This window comes from Apis cerana, linkage group LG1 (assembly GCF_029169275.1).
Source record: "Apis cerana isolate GH-2021 linkage group LG1, AcerK_1.0, whole genome shotgun sequence".
Taxonomy (NCBI): domain Eukaryota; kingdom Metazoa; phylum Arthropoda; class Insecta; order Hymenoptera; family Apidae; genus Apis; species Apis cerana.
The window spans coordinates 1,576,330-1,600,434 of NC_083852.1; the positions used below are offsets into that span (position 1 = coordinate 1,576,330).

The following is a 24,105-nucleotide window of genomic DNA, read 5'->3' on the forward strand; positions in this document are numbered from 1 at the left end:
CAATTATGCAGCGAATGAAGAGCATCGCGTGTTAAAAGACATTGAAGAGAATTGGGATTTTCGTTGAAATAGTTAATTTCGTAAATAATTTCGTAAAAATAAAAATGGAATAAGATGGAAAAATGGCAAGCTTTAAATTACTTGGTTGATACGGAATTCAGAATTTAATCGTACATCCGCAACAGTTTCAATGTTTACACGGAAAATATAATTCTTTTCCGATCTCTTAAAAATTATGAATTACGAGCTATGTGTGATGACGTTTATTCTATTAAAAATAAAACGCGTCGATCAATTTGCGTCGAAAATTCGTCGAGATCAAAACCAGTTATCGTGCTTTACGTATAAATCACGAATTTTCGCCACGCATTACGCGTATTTCAAGATGCCCGATTTCAAACTCACGCTCATCTGTCGTTAATAGAGAAACGCGATCGATTTTGAAAGAGCAGAACGATTGCTGCCAATTCAAAAGGTTATTCGCATGACCCATATTCATCTCTCTCAGCGCTATACGAATTTTCATACAGATGGAGAATTACGTGAATTCCGGGAACACGCATGATTACGAGCGAACTATGCGTATATTAAAAGGATGGCTGATCTAGCATCCATGTTCAATCGTTATAATTAAAGTGATGTGTTGAAAGACTCAAATATGCGAAAAAGGACATCCATCAAATTAATTTGAAATTTAAAATAAGAAAATATTTTATAATTGAAATATAGAATTGAAAAATATTATTAAAAAAAATAATAATAATTTGATTATCAAAAATTCATCATCAAAAATTTCTTATTGTACGATTCATTTTCCGAGAAAAATTAAATTTCTGTTATGAATTGTTATAAATATTTAAAAAGAATTTTAATTCTTTTTTTATTTAAGGTTCGAAGAATCGATCATTCTTTTTTCAGTTAATTTTTATGCAAAAAAAATTGATTTTATAATTGTCTCCAGAAACAAAATTAATAGTGAATATAAAGATTCCATTATTTTTCATCAAAAGTTTCATCCAAGAAAATAAAACTAGTTCGGTATATTTTACATTTGTCTTGTAAAACAAAACGAGAAAAATTTACAGTGTCAGACTTATTTATGTTGTTACATATCTGCGATTCTGAATGATTTTAGTACATCATTTTCAAGATTGTTTATGCAATTTCTATCTCCAAGACGATGTATCGAGATATGTGGGTTAATAAAAAAATCAGAGGCAGTATATTTATCGTTCATTCGAAAAACAACGATCTTTTCCCCAATTTCTATTTTCATTCGAATAGAATTCTTAGCAAAATTCAACTTGTGAATTATCCATAAATAAATAAACAAGCACACTATGTAATTTCACGTTAAGAACAATAGCTTGTTTAAGTTTCGTCATTTTTTCGTCAAAAATGAGATTTTTATTTTTTATTTATTCCTTTTTTTGCATTATTTTCGTATTTATACGATTTAATTTACTATCAAAATATAAGGACCAAATTGAATAAAATGAGTAACAATTTTAATTTCAATTTTTCTAGTATTAGCGATTAAGAACGATTTATTAAAAAAGATGTATATAATTCTTTCTAACTAAATTAATAAAATTAATTAAAGTTATAATTTATGAATTATTTTTTAACTAGAAATAACGAACTAGTGAATAATGAGGATATATCGATTTTCTTTAAAAACTTGAATTTCATAAAAGTTTTCTCTCAAGATCTAGAAATTGAAAATTTTTAGCCTTTTATTCCTTTAGATTAAATTATGCAGAAAAAGAAGATTTTACTTAGAGATTATGAATAATATTAACTGTTATCTGAATTGTACAAAATTTTTTATCACAAGATCAATATTTTCATAAAATAATATTATTGATATCACAAAAAAATCATATTAAAATAATAAAAATATATTTATATACATATATGGTAACTTTAAATATTCTTTTATCCTTTATATAAAAATAGCAAAAATATTTAAAAAAATTTTTCAAATTACACGATATTTTCTCAAAACGATATTATCCATATCGCAAAAAAAGAAAAAATATTAAGAATATTAATATTCATATGTACAAATTGCTTAGTGTATTTAAAAGTATACAAAGGATCTACAAATCATTGTAATTTTTAAAATGATATTATCCATATCTAAAAACTATTAATATTCAGATGCATAAATTACAAGTTCGAATTTTTCTTTGCTCTTCACTGATGCACGAAGTAAAAGATTGCACAAAGAGTATAGAAGAACGTATATCGTATATCGAAGACGGTTAATGCAAATCGAAAGGTATGCATCTGTCTTTCAAGAGATAGCACAATAGCAAAAAGGATTGGCGGCTCGCCAGTCTGAAAATAACGAAAAATAAGCGACGATCAGGATTTGCATAATAGTAAAAAGAGAGGAATCTTGTTCGTGGACGGAAGTTCGTGCGACCAACCTCTAAGGAATTACGAAATATGGTGCCAAGTAAACGTGGATACCTCATGATTTTGATGAAAAACATTGTGTAATTCGAAAATGTAAACCAGTTGGATTAGTTACGTACATTGATATGTTAATTGTAAATGGAAATCTCTATATTTGTCTTCTATATTTATCAAATCAAATATTCGTCGCATTTTTTTTAAAGAAAATCGATATTCGTTCAAAAATTCAATATTCGTAATCAAAAATTTCTTTTTTCATGAATCACAACTTTTCAACAAAAGTTGGATTTTTGCTTAGGATTTTATTTATTTTCTGAGATTGAAAATCAATTTTTTTTTCGTTAATTCTTATTGAAAAAATTGATATTCTGTAATATTATTTTGTCTTTCTTCAAAAATAGATTATAATAACGAGTATAATACTAACTAATATAATATAATAGATTATAATAGATTATAATAACGAGTATAGAGATCAGATTAAGTTAGATTAATATTCGTAAGATTTTTTCGGCAAGAAAATATTTCGATGTTCATCCAAAAATTCGATATTCGCAGTTAAAAGTTTCTTATTGCATGGAGATTGGAGTCAATTATTTTTTTTTGTTAATTCATATTGAAAAAATTGATTCTTCGATCTTCTTCCGTCTTTGAAAAACGGATTATAATTTTTTAACGAATATAGTGATTAAGTAAGGTTAGCTTCTGTTCTATTGTATATATCTTTTTATCTTTGATCAGTTTCAATCTTCCTTTGAAGATTATTCTGCAAAGCAAATATGTATCATCAGAAAATTAAAAAAACAATTAAACTTATTACAATTTTGCTTTCAATTAATTACAAATTAAGTTTGAAAATATTTTCTTTTTTATTTTTTGTATAAAATCATTAGTTTCAAAATACTTAAGACTCAAATCTTCTTAAAAATGTCGATATGTGTTCGCTAAAAACACCGATGTGGAACGCCAGACGTTTGTTATCCTCGTGCTAAAAGCGAATTTTGTTGTTTTACCGCACGTGAGAGATCACTCTGCGCGATTTCGACTCGTTTTTACGAGCGACTCGTGTTTTACAACCGACGCGGCGTTATGTTGCCAAGAATTGAAGCCGGGTCGAGGATATCGCGCAAACGTTCACCGATCTGGAACCACGTGGAGAATAATAAAAACAACGTTTCAGCAGTAACAGGAAATGAAGATCTTACAGATATATTTTTACCAACTTTAAAGGAAAAAGAAAAAAATTTTTTATAAAAGTCTTCGACTTAATGTTAAAGAAGAAATAATGCTATATAAAAATACATATTTTTATATGAGTAATAGTTGTTAAAATTATGTTTTTATTTTAGTTTTTGGCAAATTTTTCAAATTTGCATTTGCTTCAGATTCTAGACATGACTTATTTTTATTTATTCGAAGAAATATTTTAAAAATTTATTTTTAGCTCTTATTCAAGCTCATGCTTATTTCATCACTTTTCACTATTTCATTTATTGCACGAATTAGATAAAATAGAATAAATTCTTTATTATTTTCTACAGATTAATTGACATTAATTACATCGATTCCATCTATTATTTTAGTATGCTAAATTCAAAATTTTAATCTCGTCGCATGACAGAGATTTCTATATTATTTTTCCTGTTCACCTGTCAAATTTATTGATTTATCTCTTTCAATGTTAATATAGTTGAATCTGAAATAAAATTTCGCGAATGTCAAATGCGATTAAAATTTTTACGCGAAGTTTGAAATATCAAAGGGAACCAATGGATTTTCATTTTTCTTTTCTGTTGAATTTTCTTTAACTCGTTAACCCAATAATTAACAAAATTGGACAACAAAATGATCGTAACGAAAATTCAATTCATCCTATACGATATTATCAGCTCACAACAGCTCAAAATACATTCTCGAGGAGAAGAAAAAATTCGTAATATATTCGTGAAAGCGCATTTATCGCTAATAAATTGAAATACTTCAATAGACATTTTACGTCATCATCGTTCACTTTTAATTATCACAATCGTCTTGCACGATCCAGAAGAGAGACGATCAAGGATATATCCATAGCCACTTGAGCTTATCTATCTTTCAACGATCGCTTTCAAGAGCAGAAGCAACAGTTTTCAACTGGTTTTGTCTTCGTTTGGCCTCTTGGATGCGTGTGACAATGGCTCGGAAACTTTCTTCTTTCCTCCTGTCTCTCTGGCTTTGGCTCATCCTCGCCGATGATCGTTCGATAATTCGCTCGAGTTGTATCGATGGCTTTCGTGTGGCGCGATGTTGCACTTAATTTTCTTGATATATATAGGTAGATATCGAAGCCACGATGGCCGAACATGATCGGAGAAGGGTCGAGGATTGTTCAATCTACGACACGATAACACTTGACTTTGTTCACACTTGTCGCATATAAGTAGACATATAAGTAGTTTCATTCTTTTTTTTTAACTCTGAATATATCATATATTAATATATTCATGATACAAAGAAGAGTCTGGAAATCAAATATAAAAGTTACAATTGGCGACTTCGTTTATACTTCGTATTTATTATTATATAAACACGTAAATAGACATCTCAGTTATTTTATTTTTTATTTTTCTTTTTTTTGTATTTATATAAGATTATTTAATAATGGAACATTTCTTTCTAGAAATTAAAACAAATACACTTGGCGATTTTATTCATATTCATTTGTATTTATCTCCACGTGTATAAAGATTATTTTTCTACTTGTTTTCTTTTTTAATCCTATGTGAAACGTTAATACAAGATAATTCTGTCGTTTAGAGGAATCGAAGGAAAATCTTTTAACAATTTAAAAATCTGATATGACATGACGGATATATTTTAAATGTAATATTAAGCGTAAATTAATTCGACGAATAATTCTCAACTATCGTGATTTTTTATTTATAAAATAATCGAAAATGGTTTTCAGCCTGTAAATGTTTAATAAGCATTATCTTATTCGTGATGTTTAAACGACGAAATATTCGATATCAATTATCTCGTCATTTTTCGATCCACTAACGAAAGAATCATTCAATATATTCGTAAAAAAGATCGATTTTACGAATCGAAATACAAAAATAATACATAAAAATTTCGATCAAGCTTTAAATAATTGAATTTTGCATACGAAAAAAAATGAATTTGCATTATTTCAAATCTTTGCCTCGAAGTACAGAATTTTATCGATGAAAATTTCTCGATCCGTGCATAACTTCTCGACAGATATTTTTACCTTGTTCGTGATTTTCTGCGCTTTATTATTTGTTTGTTCAAGGAAAAGAACGATTTGGCGCGCGATCGGCCTCGATCGGTACCAGTGTCGAGGAACAGTTTTCGTAGTGAAAATAAAATTGCCGGCGCATGCCGGCAACCGTGTAAACTGTTTCCTCACTGTCAAAATACAAAGATAAATTATTCTTCGTTTCGTCACGTTCGTTATTTTCTAATACTATTAGATCGGATGTAATTTCGAACTTTACTTCTTCTTGTTTGTTTTAACTGACTAGATTAACGGCGATATACTGCATCGTATGTTTCCATTTATTCTTTATTAGTCAGGGGTGGTACATATTATGATATAATACATGGTGATCGCTTTATTCGAGACATATGCAGATTCATCATAAATATTCAAGAATTCTCTGATAGAAATCGTAAATTCTCTTTCGCTTGATCATTCTAAGATTAAATTTTTATTATTAAAAACAGTCTTTTATTTACTACGAGACTTTTTAAATAATAATTTTTTTACTTTAAGCCGATATTCGAATATTTTCAAAATTTTAATCTGCATCAAATATTTACAGGATGTTAAATAATATATTTATGTGACACATTTGGAAATTGATATTAGAAGTTAAAACAAATATAAAAGTTGTGCAACAAAAAATGTAGATCGTTAAATTTGTATTTTTTTATCAGCATTATAAAATATAAAAAAAAAATATGCAGTGATATCATCTTCAAAAAAAAACAAAATACATTTATTAATGGCGTGAATATTTTAGATAGTAATTCTTATTTACTATTATATATTATCAGTCAAAAGTTTTCTTAATTCTATTTACGTTAAATTTTTTTTTATTAAAACAAAATATATGCGAATATCAATAATAATTTTACTTATTTGAACAGATTTCTTGCAATATAATAATATTTAATATCCTAATCAGTTTATTTTTTTAATTTTAAACTTATGTAAAGAGTTTTAGTTTTTTCAATTTATATTTCATATTAATGAAACTTTGAAATTTGTTAAATGCGTTAATAATTTTTTCCAAAAATATCCAAATAAAATACAAAGTCAAAATTTTAATAAAAGCATCGATTATTTCTCTTTCTAAGTGTTTCTTAAGTGCTATACGTCTCTGAAATAAATAGCTTATTATTCCGTATAACATCCTTAGTTCATAATCTTGACTCGAGATGTCGTATCATTAGGTGCTCAACGAACTAAGTTTCAAGATGGCACGCGGAAATTGCTCAATTTGACCGGTTCTGTCGTCTTTAAACAAATCATATTACAGTGTTTCATAGTGATACGTTTTCCTTCAAAAATTTGTTTTAATATTTTTTCGTTTGATATGATTCTATATGTTATAAAATATTTTAATGTCGTTAATTTATTGCAATCAATATAATATTTAACATAATAAATAGAATTGAATTGGATAGTAAAGAATATACATAAAGACACGAAAAATTGAAAAAGAGAAATGTTTATTTCATTTTGAAGGACAGAAACTTCCTTTTATTACATGTGTTTTCTATTGCATATCGATTTTTTAGTGATGTTTATAAGTAGATTTATATTTAAGGTTAGTGAAACATGATATTTTCTTATAGTAATATGGATAATTAATATCAACATTATATTAAATATTTCAATTTCCATTATTATAATAAATTATTTAATAAATTACGTGAATTCCATTATAATTAGAATATAAAAATATATATATTTTCAAAAATGTTATGCCATTCTTATTGTTTAATATTTAATAGATTAATCATACGGATAATTAATGAAAATATATCAAAATCATAATATCCACTTGTCAATATTTTACCAACAAATTACATAAATTTCATTCGATAGTGAGAATCATTTGTCATTCTCTTAATCTTATAAGTAACGATAATAATTAACTAACAATAAATTAATTGAATTTTGTTTAAATGGTAACTCTCGATTCAATCAATGTAGTTTTTCTCAAGTATATTCTTTCTCGCAACAACCATGAAACGAATAGTTTGCCAATCAAGTGAAAAAAAGCGAATCGCTAGTTCCAGAATTAAACTCATGTCTTCGAGTGAATTCAATGCGACAAAAGGCAGCTTACGTTGAATCGTTTCGACGTTACGCGATCTCTGCTGCTCATTTCCGGTCGTGCCTTCCGATGAATAGGTTCACTTTCTGCTCATAAAGCCGATTTCACAGTGACTACGATAGGGTAATCCCTATTCTGTGAGTTTGGTTTAATCTTTAATTACATTACGGAGACAACTGTCGCGCGGCAAATAGATCAGTGAAGATAATAATGCCGTTTATTTAAACGCATTCAGTGTGAATTTAAACATCGTTGACTAACATGGCCTATCGAATATTCGAACGAAAATTTCCATTTTCATGGAATTGGCGATAGCTCTTTAAATAGATGCAATTTATTTTACATAATGAAATATGATGTATTATTTTTCTTATTTGTAAATATTCATTTAATAATCGACTAACACGTATCTAATTTAATTTTATGTATAATAAATATTGAACTATTTTGAAAATAAGTTTTATCCGAAATAATGAAACAAAAATATAAATTTTATTTAAAATTTAATTTTTTTTTCAAGTTATAAAGTTTTCTTTCAAATACGAAAACTTTTATGGCAAACTACGTTTCGAAATATTAGACATTTTAACTAAGAAGAGCAGATAAATTAGCAAAGTATATAAATAAAAGTACATACTCGATCGAAGAAAAGAAGAAATTCATTGCTTCTTTCGTAACTTAATTTTTTTAGGTCGAGAATCTATTCGAATGGGTTGAATTAACTCGGATTTTACATCCTTCAAAGCAATCGTACCAATTTCAACTTCGACTATCCACTCTCTTGACATCTCTCTCTCTCTCTTTCCTCTCCTTTTTAATTCATTATTCTTCGAATCTATATTTATCAAATATCGATTAAACGTGATTGAAAATATTCAATGATTTTCCAATTACAAAAATTAAAATATTTTAACATGATAATTATTAATTGATATATATTCGTATATTATTTCGTTTAGTTTTTGTTATTTATATATTCTTACAGTTATTCATTATTATATATTCAGAAGATGAATTAATTATTGCGTTAGTGTTATCATTTCAGTAAATACAAACACTTCTCCACACAATTAATCAATTATTCTTACATTTGAATCTTCGTATTTTATCCATTTGTATTTCTGATTAATCCGCGTGGAACATTTCGAGACTCTGTTTGAACTGATGATTATCGTATGAATTGGAACCACGAAAATCAACATTTGTTCACTTTAATCGCCCTTTATTAGCATAATAATTAATTCACGGCATAGCATTGTTTCAATCCAATGTTTCTTACTTGTTCTTGATCGGAATTTATTCGAATAATCGTGAAATTCTTTTCGACCAAAATCGTGTGAATTAATAGTTAATGATTTTCAATTTTTTCGACATTTGTTGTTTGTTGAACAAAAAAAATTTTAGATATAATTATATTTTTTATATAATTAAAAAATATATATATATTATTCTAAATATATCAAATGTTTATTACTCTTTTTATATTTTATTTTTTAAAAAACATGAAACAACGTTTATTCGACGATAACATTATCGACCTGCTGGTTCAGAATATTTTTCAGCGGTTTCTCGACTCAGTAGCTCGTTTTTGGGATAATATTGCTGAGCATCCACAAAAAAGTTGCAAAATTTGCTTGGATAAACTTGATAACATGGCCAGTTTTTGGCCAGCTCATAAAATTTGGAGATGAAAAATTAAATCAGTTAAGCTTTTTTATATTAATTTTACAAAACAAAATTTTTCTTAAATATATTATATTGATACATTAAATATATTAAATTAAATTCAGAATTCTTTATCAATAGTATCTTTTTTCAATATTCTTTGATTATGAATATAATAAAAATTAAAAATTATAATTTTTCATTTTTCAGCGTGAAAAAAATTAAATCTTTTTCACTCAGAAATGCCAATTGAATCGATCTTTATATTTTATGTATTTAATAATATTGAATTTTTTAAAAGAAGAATAGAATTGCAAAGAAAATATATTATTATTAATTTATATTATTGATATATATATATAATACATTTTCATTTATACATATATTATTTAAGTATTATTCGGATATGAGAATTCTCATATACAAATTTTTTCAGAAAATACATGATAATTTCCTCCCACACGAATGTATAATTTTAAGAACTTTAAGATATTACATTATGTTATCTGCATATTTTTTTTTATTAAACTTCCAGTACATCTCAATTCTATCTCCATTCTGCTATTATTAATAGCAGGAATGGAACGCTCGAAACCTCGAAACCACGAAACTCTGGAAGTTTCGAGTTCCTAACCTAACCTCGAAACTTCTTGCAATTTTTGCGATTCGGAACAATTATTGATTGAGTTTGTGTTTAGAACTTTGGACTTGGTATCAATTGACACAATTTACAATAATTTGCTTAGATTTTAAATCAAAATTAAAAATACACAAAATAAGGAAAATAAAATGATTATATAATTTTTTTTTCTAATTTCTTAACTTCTTATCCTATTATTTAATTTTAATTAAATTTAAATAAATAATGTGCAATTTTCTATTTTTTTTTCTTGCTAACAAAAAACAATTATATTGAAATTCATAGATGAGATTTTATATACCACAACAAAATGTATTAATATGATAATTTAAGCAAGAGAATCAATGCGAATATTCCAAAAAAGACTCAATTTTTCAATTTTTTTAATATTCAATGATCGAATAAATCAAAGAACGATCTTTAACGATACAAGGTTTCTTAACATAAAAATATTCTACAACAAAAGGAAAAAAAATTATTTATCTTTTTTCTTCACTTGCAAACGAACCTTAAAACAAACCTGCCTCATTTTATTTTAACCCAACAGTATAGTTAAATATTTTCGTTGCACAATCAAATTCGACATCCAATGACTCATGAATTTAAACACAATCGAACGAACTTTTCTCATTATTCTTCCCCACAAACAATTAATCCTTTTTTCGAAAATTTTTGCACGATGTACAATCGACCAACGACAATGAAAGGCATTTAATCGTGAAACGCGTGAGGATAGGTCCATTGTCGAGGCGTGGACCAAATATGGAATAAATAGAGAGCAATAAAGATGATCGATTTGTCGTGCAGACATCCGCCTTGCTCTATATCTGAATTTTCCGGATGAATAGAGTTCGTCGGCCAGCCATCTTTGTCGCGCGTGCAAGTCTCATTTTCTCGGTTGTATTTCCATCCTTTTTTTTTTTTCACGATCGATTTTCCACGATAACGATAATAACAGATATTGTTTAATAAACGCGAAAATTTCAAGTCTCCGTATCTTTTAAATCTAATCCGATCTCCATTATTTTTATCAATTTAATTGTGATTCGGCGTTGAAATATTTTATTGCAACAGTTCAAAATACGTTTGGAACTAATTTTAAGCGCGAAATAAAAATTATATACGAAAGTGTTGTACAATCAAATTGTTCGAATGTAATCGCAAAATAGATATTTTATGCCGGTTTGATCAAGTGAAAATTCGATCTTTTATTTGGCTCTTTTGAAATAGAGCAAGCTCGCGTAAAATTTTCATTTAAAACTGATGAATCAACTAGAATTACTGTTATACATCGTGTAACAGGATTAATAACACTAATTTCACGAATTATTGAAATTACGCGAGTACTATTGCAACGAGTTTGAATCTAATGTTGACAAATTGTGGGGCCAATTAATCCTAACTATAGTCTTAATTTACGTTACACGCAATCAATTATTAAAATTTAACTCACAATTAAGTTAATAAATATCGTTCTCACGATATATTTCTATAAATTCGAGTCAGAATATTATAAACATTCGCTATAAATTATTTGTCAATATTTCAAAATTCTTTCGATTCAAATATCGAAAAGAACCGTATATCGTTTCTTTTGTATAATAATATTTCTCGCTAAATATTATATTTCTAATATTTCATAAATTTTTCAAGTGTTCGTCTCGCATCTTTTACGATGGAATATCGCAATAATAAGATTCTTGTGTATTTTTCACGTGTATCGAATATCAACGATTGATACGATTCAAAAAGAAAAAAAAAAGTAGGTTTTGCATGGATTAAATATCGACAAACGAGAGAGAGAGAGAAAGAGAGAGAGAGAGAGATCTGGGTCAGTAGCTTGAAAATCTCGATCGAAAAATCGATATTTTACAAGAGAAACTATCCAATCTAAATATCCCTAGATTTTAATGTTACTTTGCGTGAGTACAGAGCACGATGAATTATGCAATACGAGCAACACTTGTTTCCTCGCGGAAATTCGTTTAAAAAAAAGATGAAACTGTACACACACATACACACACGCTTTGCAAGTTTAATGTATACAATTTTTGTTACAGTGAGAAAGGTGCACGTGTTTAAAATTTTTAATTCGTTAATTCCCCTCTTTTCGCATATCACTATATCATATGATAATACGTTTCTAGAAATATAAATATATTTTTTCGATAAATTGCTTAAACCTGTTGTTGGATTTTTTAATTTGTCGTCAAATTCGTCACTTTGAACAAAAAATTTGAAAATTTATCGTTCATTGAAAAATTACTATCAAAAAAATTTCTACTCGAAACTTTTTAGGTTAGGTTAGTTTTAATCAGGCTTATTGCTACAGACAATTGATGAATTGAGAAAATTAATCTAAACCGAATACAAACCGTTAAATCAGTTCGAAATAGAATTAAAATTTTTTAATTCGACGTGAAATTAAAGGATTAAATTAATTGATATTAAGACAAAAATTTATATCACTTCGTGTAATTTATATTAGACTCGAATCAGATTAATTTGTATTAATAATTTTTTAATAAATAATCTAACCTTATCTAAACTATTAAACTATTCTTGTTAATAACTTTTTTTTTTTTGCACACAACATCCTTCCATATGACGACCTTGACAACGTATTAAAATATTATCGAGATCGAAGGCTGATAGTATATCCAATATTTTTTCAAAAAATATTTCCTCTCTCCTTTGAACAAAGGTTTTTTTTTTTTTGACAAACTTCCACCCTATGTTTACTTCTCGAAATTGACCAATCTCGAAGCGAATATTTAATCGAAAGTTCCAACATAAATTGAGATCGTTTCGCAGAATGGACCATAGAGATCGATTAAAAACGAATAACCCTATTAAAGCCTTGTCGATACCGATAAATCGATACAATGGCGCATTTCCCGTAAAAGATACAGAAATAACGTGGAATTAGCTGGATAGGTAGAAAAAAAAGAAGGGTGGAAAAAAGCAATAATAGCTTAAGTCTCGTAAAAAGGAGAGAAAAAAAAATGATAAATCGAAGACAAACGAAAACGACGTCCGTGATAATCGTCGTTGAGATATTAATGGAAACGAAGAAATTAGAGATGGAAGATTATGGATAATTGTAATGCCGAAAGATGGATGGTAAACGGTGGAATCATCGTTTGATAAATCGAGCTTGTCATCTTGTCTTCTTTCATGAACGATGAATTGATTACGTACTTCAAAGAGGTGTCGAGGCTACTAATTTAAAAAAAAACGATCGAGTTAGTTAAAGTATGGAGAGCAACGAAACGTGAAATATTTCCATTAATTTAAAAGAAAATATTCTTTTATTTATAAAGACGATTCTTATATAATTTGTTTCGATATTTTTGTTCGATTATATTTGATAGAATTTGAAAAAAATTGTAATTATTTCTTTTGACGAGTTTTGACAGACGTGAACGAATTCGATAATTCGTTTAATTGATCCGTGAAAAGCAACAGTTGCTCCAATCTGTGAAAGTTGTCGAGAAACAAATTACCTGTTTCAGAACTTCGATTTCAGAATTGCTGAACTAATTGTTGCTTCGTGACATGAAACGAGATATCAACTGTATTACGATTAAACGTTTACAATGTTATGTTTTGTGATCGAGTAATTCTATTCTGCATTGATAAATTTAATTTTATTTAATTTGAATTTAAAGATATAAAAAAAATCTTTTTTCGAAGAAAAAGAAAATTTAAATTTTAATATTTATATCTTGTTCTTAAATTTTACTAAAGTAGTCATTATAAATTTAATAAAATTAAATTAGTTATATTTTATAATTAATAAAATTTCAAAGAAAATACAATCAATATAAAATTATAAAGATTAATCATAGAGAACTAATATAGAGAACTAATATATTTTTGGAATATTTTTGAAGAATCGATTCTATGTTAAAACAAACACAAAAATTCCAATGAAGCCAATAAAAATTATCTATTTTATCATAATTATTATTAATCATATTTTTACATGTTCTTATGTACTCAAAATAATTCGTTTAATTCTATTTTTTTTTGTTTAGAATTTTTAATATATAAAAATATTAATTGAAATTTATTTATTAAATTATAAGTATAAAAGTTCCATTAAATAAAATAATTATCTACAATATTTTTTATCTCTAGATTCAATTCTTCAAAAATATTCTAAAAATATTTTAACTTTTTTTCATAAAATTTTTCACAAAAATATGAAAAACACAAATCTATCTCTTTTATTTTATGACTAATACGACAAAAAAGCAAATCGACCAACATTGAATGACGTCCAACATAACCTCTTCACGTGTTTTTGCTCAACACATCTCTGATTTGAAGAAGAATAGTTCCTATCCCCATTATCTAGGTTTATAGCTCAATAAAAGGTATCGTACGAACATATTAATCTATACAAAATTTTTCATACAAAAGACACAAATCTATTTCATCGCTTTTTTATCTTATGACCGACACGAGAAGAAAGCAAATCGACCGATATTGAACGTCGTCCAACATAACCTCTCCATATGCTTTGTTTAACACATCTCTAATTCAAAGAAGAGTGGTTCTTGCCCCCATTATCTAGATTTATAGCTCAATAAAAGGTATCATATGAACATATTAATCTACACAAAATTTTTCATACGAAAGACACAAATCTATTTCATCGCTTTTTTATCCTATAACTAAGACGAGAGAAAAAAAAGACAAATCGACATTGAACGTCATCCAACATAAACTTTCCACGTGTCTTTGTTTAACATATTTCTAATTTAAAAAAAAAAGTGATTTCTATCATCATTTATAGTTCAACGTATCAACTTATACAAAATTTTTCACGTGAAACATATAAATCCTAGTTGTTCTTTTTTATCCTGTGAGAAAAAGAAAAAGAAAAAACGAATCGATCGATATTGAACATCGTTCAACACAAATCTTTTCACGTGTTTTAACACATTTCTAATTCGAAGAAGAATGGATCCTGCCCTCATCTAGGTTTATAACTCAATAAAATATATCGTACGAACATATTAATCCACATAAAATTTTTCATACGAAAGATACAAATCTATTTTATCGACATTGAACATCGTTCAGTAACATGTCTTTAATTCGAAGAAGAATAGTTCTTACCTCGTTTATAATTCAATTTATAAGAAATTTTTTATACGAAACATACAAATCTATTTTCATCTTTTATTCTATAACCGAAGAAAGCAAATCGACCAACATTGAGCGACATCTAACATAACCTTTTCAACGTGTTTGCTTAACGCATCTTTAATACGAAGAATGCTTCCTATATTATATTTATAGTTCAACGTATTATCTTATAGAAAATTTTTCGTACGAAATATACAAATCTATTGCATCGCTCTTTTTATCCTACGACACGAGAAGAAAGTAAATCGAACGATATTGAACGTCGTTCGAAGAAAAGTGATTCTCTACAGTTCGATACGAAAGAAGACGAAGACAAAAAAAAGAAAAAGAAAAGAAAAAGAGGAGAGGAAGAAAAGATCGATGGTGGGGAATCGAAACACCCCGAGGAGACTGCGTTTCGCATGGGAATTAAGGTCATCGCAGAGCGTTAATTTCCTGGTCGTGTTCATAGCGACGAAGCGTCGCGGCGCCTAGCGTCCCACACACGCTCACGCAACGATGCACGAGCACATGTGTGACCCGGTTGCGCGTACTGCGCTATCCCAACCCGTGTACTTTGCGTTTGCGTTCCGCAAAAGGGGATGGTTTATTGATCGGTCGTGGAGGAAACGATTCTGCGTCCCCGCGCCCTCGTGATCGCGAAAACCATCGGTCCCTATCAATCTATTTCTTTCGAGGAACGAGAGTGTGTCGTCCTCTCTTTGACATTTTTCTCGTCCCTTCGGCCGAGAAGGCTGAACGATTATTTGCTTCCTCGTTCTTCGATCGAACGATTTGCGAATCGACGGGTATAGGAAAATTTAATGGGGAGAAAATTTTTTTTTTTTTTTATTCTTTCAGTCGATGGAATGTAGAATATTTGTACGTATGTGCAATTGAATATGATGATTATTCGTATCTTTCGAAGAAGGATGGAAAATTTAGGGAAAGAAATTTTTCTTTCGATTCTTGGATTATGAAATATTTGCATAAATATTTGTGTAAATGATGATTATGAATATTTGGACTTTCGAAAATTTAACGAGAAAAATATTTTAACTTTTTTTTTTTCGATTCTTGATCAATGTCACGTATATTGAACAGTTATAATCGATATGATGAATTATGCAAATCTGAAATTTTCGAAGATTGAAAGATTAAATTTGATAAATAAAGAGTAAGGATATCTTAGATTCAATAAAATAATAAAGATAATAGAGATAGACATATTGAGGATAAAGATTGAAGAGAATGAGATAAATATCCTTTTGTTTTAAATTTATAATTCGCGATTCAAAAATCTTTATATTCTTTCCATTAATTGTAGGCGTGATTCTATCTTTAAAAGATATGATCTATGAAATTATCCTATTCTATTTAACAGTCAGAATATTCAATTTTGTATGCTGCAATTTCCAATGAGAGATTAAATCAACAGAAATTTCTCATAATGAAATATTCATCCGAGTAACGAGACAGAGAATTATAACATAACTTTTCAACTTCGAATCTTTGTTTTCAAACTTCTAATCGGTGCTAATTTAGAATCAAGTCAAATATAACTAATTAAACATTTCTCGTGAATAATTTCCCTTGACAATATTATTTATAATTTATCCTTATTATTAATTCGAATCATTTTTGCAAATATCGACTTATTATGTTCAATGAATTTTACGTTGAACAAGTTTTCAAAATGATCAAAATGAAAAAGAAATACGAGACGAATCCTCCACTTTGATATTATTTTTCCTTATTCCTGACTATTTCTTTCATGTAATTCAATATTTTATTCCTATATTATAAAGAATCACAAGTCGTAAAATAAATTTCATAAAGAAAAGAACAAGAATTCAAAATTACAAAAAATCACCAAACGATCCTGTATATATTAATTATTCTTCGTCATATCTTTCGCTCAATTCAATATTTCACTCCTGAAACAATCACAATAAATAAAGTTATCTTGAGTAAGAACGATATCGTAGAAATTACAAAAAATCACTAAACGATCGCTAGGAAGTAGGAAACGACAATGAAAAAAGAATACGAAACATCTTAATTATCAATCAATTATTCTTCATTCTTCATTATTCATCTCTGAATTCGTCTTTTTCTTTCGTACAATTCAATATTTCATTCCTGAAACAATCACAAGCGATAAAATAAAACTTATCTTAAATCTCACGAAAAAAAAAAAATGAACGATATCGTTGAAATTGGAAAAAAAATCACCAAATGATCGTTAAACACGAAATGAAAAAAAAAAGGAACGAATAAAAGATCCGTTAAACTCTTAATTACTCTTCGCTTGCTCTCGAGTATTTTCTTCCTACGATTTAATATTCTGCAACAAATAAAAGTTGCGCGAGAAAGGATTGTAGTATATTGCTATTGTGAAACGATCTCGGGGTTGGGGGGGGATGAGACGTTTTTAATCGCCGACGAGCGTCCTTTTAAATTTTCAAGACTTTTGATACGAACCAACGGTTGGTAAGTGCGCTCTCGCGAACGTCTTAAATCGTACTCCGGCAAAAGGCAAGATATACAGGGACTCTCGAGCGATGCACGAAAGTGGAAGACGTGCAATTTTTCATCGTTCGCAGAGACGAGAGAAACGAGGCATAATAATTTCTGGGGACCGAGATTCGATGACCGGTTTGTTTGATCTATATATTTTAATAACCGTTGAATATTTTGCCCGACGGAACGTCTTCAATCAATCGTAATTCCTGTGTATAATTATATACAGCGGAATATCTTTGAATATATTTGATCGGATTCACGTGATTGGAAGCAAATTGTTTTTGAATAGGATTTATCCGGGAGTAGTTATATATATTATAAATGGTACTTGGCTTTCTTAATTGGTTTGGTTATATTTTAATTCATCCATTTAATTACCACGCGATCCCTTCGAGTCGAGTGGAAAATTTGAAAAATTGGAACAATGAAATGGATGTAATTTATTTGTATTTGTTGTATTTGAGGTTGTATGTACATTTATTTATTTGTATTTTGTTATATTTTGATGGCGCGAAGAAGGAGTGGAAGAAGAAAAAGAAGAGAAAAAATGAAATTCAAAGGCAAAATTTTTCTAGTAAGATATCCTTGGAATATTATATCATATTGGAAGCTCGTTATTTTGAATATAAATAAATTTATAAGATCAGATCAATTCAAATCAAATCCAAAACTATTCAATTGCAGTAGAGCGAATCGATTATCTGGACTAATTGGAGAATGGGTCGAAAAATCGAGTTGTCCGGATAATAAAGCATGAGCGGACTTATCCGATTTATAATCACAAGAATTACATTTAAAATTACTTATTAAATACAAGAATATTATTTCTGTACTTTGAAATATATATATGTGTGTGTATATGTATATATTATCCAAATTGTTATATATTGATTTCAACAGACGATGGAGAAAGCGATAATACAAAATGTCAATACTAGTTCAAATAATTAACAGTTCAGATAGTCGAAGTTTGGATAATTGATATTCTATACTAACTGATTATCTCTAAACTATAAAGTTAGACAATCCATATCAAAACTTATCTTCAACTTATTCCAAATCCAATTTCAAATTTAATTCAACTATAATACCAATTCGATTGAATTAAAAGACATGACAGTATTCAGATAATTGAGCAATTAACGCACTATTGACCAACTAACATATTTTAACTTATATTTCAAATGGATTAAAAAAATTAAAAGACACAATCTACGTCTAATCAAAACTTATTTCAAACCTAACCTCTCAATCTATTCCAAACTTGACTCTACATCTCAACAAAATAATCCATAAATATAGCGCAAATATATCCCAAAATTTCGCAGAAAATATTTATAAACCACACACATCTATATACGAACGATAACAAAATCCCCAATTTCACGAAAGAACACGAAGTCTATGAACCACTGTAATCCCCTCGGTCATCGATCGCGCGATTAAATGCCACGAAATCCGCATTCGTCTCGCGCTTCAACTTCCCATCCGAACAGAGATATCTCGTTAACCAAAGAGAAAGAGAGAGAAAGAGATAGAGAAATACCAATCTGCGATACCAAGATACGATCGAAAGGAACAGGATTATCGTTATTTACGACGGGCCAACAAAGCTACCAAGATAAAAATCTTATCCCCGCTTTTCCTATCGTAGAGAAACTCGACCTACATTTTTCATTTGGTTATAAATATAAACGCGCGTTCGAAACACTCGTGACCGAGAGATAAAGAAACTTTTCAGCAAAACAATCGAGCGTGGCTGCGCGAGTTGGGTGGGGGAGTTGGGTGGGGAGGCGTGTCGATGCGTTCTCGAACGAACGCGTCACGAGAATGCGCCCATAGTCGTGTGCGAATTCACGAAGGAAATTACCTTCGGTTTAGAGGCGCGAAATTGAACTTTACAAAGGGAAACTTTTTCGTGGAGGATGGTGCTTGGGAAGAGGGGTATACCATTCTGTGAATCTTTGAAAAGATCGTAGTACTGGAGTATCGAGTTAATTTTCGAACAGGATTCGAACATTATTTCGAACGTTACGTTCGATCGAGAATTGAGAAGATGTTGTTGGAAGGGAGAGGGCGTTAAATTCGAGAGATAGAAAATTATTCGTGTCTGATGCAATATTTGAAGAAATTTGTTCCAGTATTGAGGGGAATATTTGAAATATTCGATTTAATTTATTATTCTTTATTCTTCGAAAATTGGATTGAAAACTGGGGGAGCTTGTATCTCAGATACGTTGTTGGAGGAAGGATTAAATTTTGAAGAAATTGTACACATCTTATATCTTAAAGAGAAGTCTGTGCAATTTGAAATGAAAGAATCAAGTTCGAGATTGTATAATATATCTCGAATTCATCTTGCGTAATTCTTTGAAAGGAACTAGAGATTTTTACTTTTAGACGGAACGAATCGTGTATGCATGTTTGAAAAGAAGTTGAAAAATTAAATTGTGAGATGTTGAACGTTGCTTCATTCATGAATATGAATATGTTATAAAAGAAAATATCTAGTTTTTGAAGCATGCTGGTATCGAGTTAATTATCATTTGTTGCGTGGGAAAGGATTGGTATATGAGATACTTAACAAGTTGAAGGAAGTTTGAAATGGAAGAATTAAATTTTCAACCGGAATTAGTTGAGCTTCGTTGTATAAAATTTATCGATGGTGGAGGGAGGGGGATGTAAGGGGATTTTCGAAGAATATTATTTTTTCACTTGCTAAAACACGAAAACTAGTTTGGCTTTTTGAATATGGAACGTTTCATTATACTGGAAGCGATTTAATAATAAACTTATTTTTAGTTTATCGATTCCACGATACCTCGAGTTATAAAATAAAAGTGACCAGTGTTTGTTACATGAAAAAGTTAAAAATATATTTCTCGAGAGTGTTTTATATATACTTAACTCGAATTAAAATAGAAATCATAGAAATATGAAGAATTTAACAACGTTCGAACGAAAACAAATCGATTTTATTCGTTAGAGAAAAAAAAAAAAATTAACGTAAGATATGATAAAGATGCAATTCTTTTTTTTTTTTTTTATAATATCTTTCATTATTAATATGCATCGAGAGGATGCGAATCGATCTCTTTTAAAAAAATAAAAAAAAAAATGAAAAAAAAACAAAAAGAAAAAGAAAGGCTGACTAAATCTCGAAAAGATAAATATATCCAGCTTAGAAAGGAGCTTAGCATCCCGAATAGAATTAATGAGACGAATCAATATTGGGATAAAATATGAATATGCAATCTTCAAAGATGATCTCTTGGCAACCCTGTATCACGAAAAAAGTAGGTTGAATAATTTAAAGAAAGGCATAAAGGAGTTATTCTGTTCTTCTGTGTAATTTTATTGACCTTCCCAATCACGAAAGATTGCATCCAACAATATATCCAAAAACGTAATTAAAAGAAAATTGTAAAATTTTTAAAAATTAAATTTAAATTTTATATTATAAAAAATGATAAATACATTTAAAAAAAATAGAATAGAACAATTTCAATTTTTGGCTAATTTCGCAATGCTTCTTATTAATCTTCTTATTAATCAACCGAGCCAGATCATTTTTGATCCGTTCCATTTCTCGCTATATAAATGACATTTAACACCTACAAACCTCGAATATGGATCAAAAATAACTAACATCATTTTTCGATCGACGATACGAAGTTCAAATATATTTATAACCTTTCAAAACGATAATATTCTAAACAATTGAATTTTGTTAAGTATGGTAAAAATAGAATAACAAAATTTCAATTTGAATTCTTATCAAAAATATCTTTATATTTTATTTTTTTTTTTTCAAGAACATAATAAAATTTGAAATTTTCTCGTTAATTCTCCCAGATTAAATTTTATTAAACATCTCCAACATCTTCTTCTTTTCTCAAGAATCAAATAATTTCATATCTTTATTTCTAAGAAATAAAACTTTGAGGATAAGGAATAAGCTCTGCGAGAAAAAAAAAAGATTCCTTACGCCGTTAGCAACTCTCTTACACGGGAAATATGGCGAGCTTTCCGGGAAGATATGTCGCCACGTAATGCAGTTTGCAAGAATCCTGGCTTACGTAAGTACGTCCCAGGGACGGAGAGGATGGAGAGAGAGCAATGTCGAAGGCTCCATTAAAGGAGCCGTAAGAGGCAGGGGAGGCTAGCCGCAAAGGAACGAGAATACATTCTTCTCGGTTCGAGAACGGAATCCCCCCTCGAACCGACGAAAAATGTTCTTTCACGCGGCAACTGGTGTATTTATTCCTCTCCCCGTTGATGAGGAAGCACTCGACGAAAACGATCAAAATCGTGAAGTGTTAAAAGAAAAAATATTCAAATATCGTAAGTGATAAATTAGTTTTCATCGTTCGAAAATCGTTTCTATATTTGTACAAGGATATTTCGTGAGAAACGAATGTAAAAAATTCAATTTCATCGCATTCATTTCTTGAATAATTCTAATTCTGATGGGATAAAATTTATATTTTCTAATAATGAATCTTGAAGATATTTTATATTTGTATCACGTAGCACGATAATGTTCCCTTCAGAGAAAAAGTGGAACATTTGTTTACATAGAATTATGCGGAAAAAAAAAGTATGAAAGGTATGGAAATTATTTAAAAAGGTTTTTCTTCTTTCGTTTTACAATTTTATAGAATACGTGTATATTTACGGTTGAAGTATAGTTAATTATTCGGAAAAATTAATTTTATAAATTAAGATTTGTATTCGGGAGAAGTGGACATTTTCTACGTTATATAATATATTATTTATGTAATATTATAATATTCGTTTCGCCTTAACGAATTTTCTTTCTCGCGTAAATTCTTATTATGAGATTGATTTGTATTGCATCGATTTTTTTTTATTCTTAAATGTTAATAAAAAGTGGGAACTCAATTTTCGATTTCTTGAAATGAATTTTTTTTTATTGCCTTTACGTGGTGAAAAAAAGTTAAACCATGAAAATTAACACTGTGGAAGCACTTTTATGAAAGCACCGTTTGCGACCGTAAAAGCAAATATAATGATATTATAGAGAAGAGAACATTGTAAAGTTAATATTAAAGAATGCTTTTTAACTTTCTTTCAACTTAATTTCCCGCAAAGTAATAACCGATACATCAAATTATTTCGTTCATCTTTATTTAATACAATTACCTCATCGTTATTTCGTAAAGAATATTTCGTATCTTTTTCACAAGAATCTTTAAAATATAATTTATATCTATTATATCATGTTTTTTTAAAGAAAATTTTATTTTGTTCAATTGATTAAATATTATTTGATGTCTTGTTATTAATTATTATTATTAAACGATGCAAAAATTTTTAAAAGTTTCTTTTTTTATTCGATTAACTTATCTCGTAATTTAAATAATAAATTTTGAATTAATTAATTTTCTTAAGAAAAAATCGTTCTTAGATTTGTGAGATTACATTCTTTTTTCAAATCTATAAGTATGTTTACTAAAAACACATCAATTCGAAAGTTTCTCGCTTCGATTTTTCTCTATTCATATTTACCGACCAGACATCAGTCGGTAAATTGATCAACTTCCAACATACATGCATGAATCGGAAGTCGAAACAACGTCACAGAACAGAAAAGTCGGAATTGTATTCTGAACTGAACAATACGAGAAAAATATATTTTTTTGAAACGTAGAGATAGAAATAAATTAATTTTTGACAAAGTAGAATCGAAACATGAATAAAAAACAATATTCATTGAAATATTGTTATAACTGATAAAATTATAATTAACATTACTATATTTATACTAAATATAATATACGATATAATAATTTTCGAACAATATTATTTCCTCTCGACTTATTTCAAATTTTTCTCCATTCCTCGTCCATTAACTTGCACCATATAATATTTTCAACGATCTTTTTTCCAACGAATATTCACCGTAATACGAATCAAAGAACGCGATATCGATTCAAATGTTTAACGAAGATCCAACTATTGTACTCGTACACAGGGACCGAGAAAAAAGGAAATGAGGTGTAACAGAATAATTAAAAGTTCCTTACAATGGACTTCTCTACCCTACTTCCTTCTACTTTGTTCTCTGCAAAAAAGAAGAAAAAAAAGAGAAACGAAATATAAGAATTCTTTTTTTTTTTTTCACTCGCGCAAAAAGAGAAGAGCCATAGCAGCCTTTTAACTGCAATAAGGACACATTCATCTCATCTCCTTTTTTCCATATCGACCGAGCACATCGCACAATGGAAGGACGAGAGAGAAGGACGATGTCCGACAAAGAAGAAACGAATTTTTCCACAGGTACGTCGACCACTGGTTGGCCACACGCTCGTATTGGTAATCGAATTAGACAACTTA

General features: G+C 28.7%; 1 protein-coding gene across 2 annotated transcripts in view; it reads left to right on the forward strand.

Moving 5' to 3' along the window:
• The window catches only part of LOC114578270 (uncharacterized), a 58,245-nt gene that overhangs the window by 3,218 nt on the left and 30,922 nt on the right, over positions 1-24,105 (forward strand). The gene's annotated exons all lie outside the window — the stretch shown is intronic.